Consider the following 763-nt stretch of genomic DNA (forward strand, 5'->3'; position numbering starts at 1 on the left):
ACAGACTCCACTTCAGATTTAGATAAAAGATGGTTCAGCAATACAAGAAAAGTTTAGGCTCTCGAAACAAAACTACAGCACCCAATTGCTGGGGGGTGGGGTTTATACATCAACATATTTGGTACTCAACATTTCATTGGTTCACGATAAATTCTTTAACGTTACTATTTATCAAATGCAAAATGGTTCAAATGGCTCTGAGCACTATGGGACTTAATGTCTATGGTCATCAGACCCTTAGAACTTAGAACTACTTAAACCTAACTAACCTAAGGACATCACACACATCCATGCCCGAGGCAGGATTCGAACCTGCGACCGTAGCGGTTCCAGACTGTAGCGCCTTTAACCGCTCGGCCACTCGGGCCGGCGCCCTGCAATCTTAGTTTTTTCAGTGATCCTATAAATGAATGTTATTTACTTTTTGTACATTCACAAATTAGTGTTTTCCAACAATCCATTCTGAGCATTGAGAAACAGAATAATTCTGTCATCACAAGGCAGATACTATTTATCACCACTAATCATCAACTTAGTATTTTCTTTCATTAATAGGTAATGTGAAAGCAGTAAACAATTTATCTAATGTGGTCTCTGAATCTGGCATAACCTTACGTAATCATTTTAACACAGAAAATAATAGCAATTTCAACTATGAAATTCTCAGTTATTCATTCCATCAATTATTTCACTGATTAATCACTGATTTGCCAACAATATATTAAAGATTTCACAGTCTTGGCTGAATACAGGTCACTCGGAA

General features: G+C 37.1%; 1 non-coding gene across 1 annotated transcript; it reads right to left on the reverse strand.

The window, feature by feature from the left end:
- Positions 1-291: 291 nt before the first annotated feature.
- On the reverse strand, positions 292-367 carry Trnas-gga (transfer RNA serine (anticodon GGA)). The gene has a single exon. It is a non-coding gene; the product is annotated as a tRNA-Ser (tRNA).
- Positions 368-763: the final 396 nt, after the last annotated feature.

The sequence above is a fragment of the Schistocerca cancellata genome, unplaced genomic scaffold (assembly GCF_023864275.1).
Source record: "Schistocerca cancellata isolate TAMUIC-IGC-003103 unplaced genomic scaffold, iqSchCanc2.1 HiC_scaffold_1104, whole genome shotgun sequence".
NCBI lineage: Eukaryota > Metazoa > Arthropoda > Insecta > Orthoptera > Acrididae > Schistocerca > Schistocerca cancellata.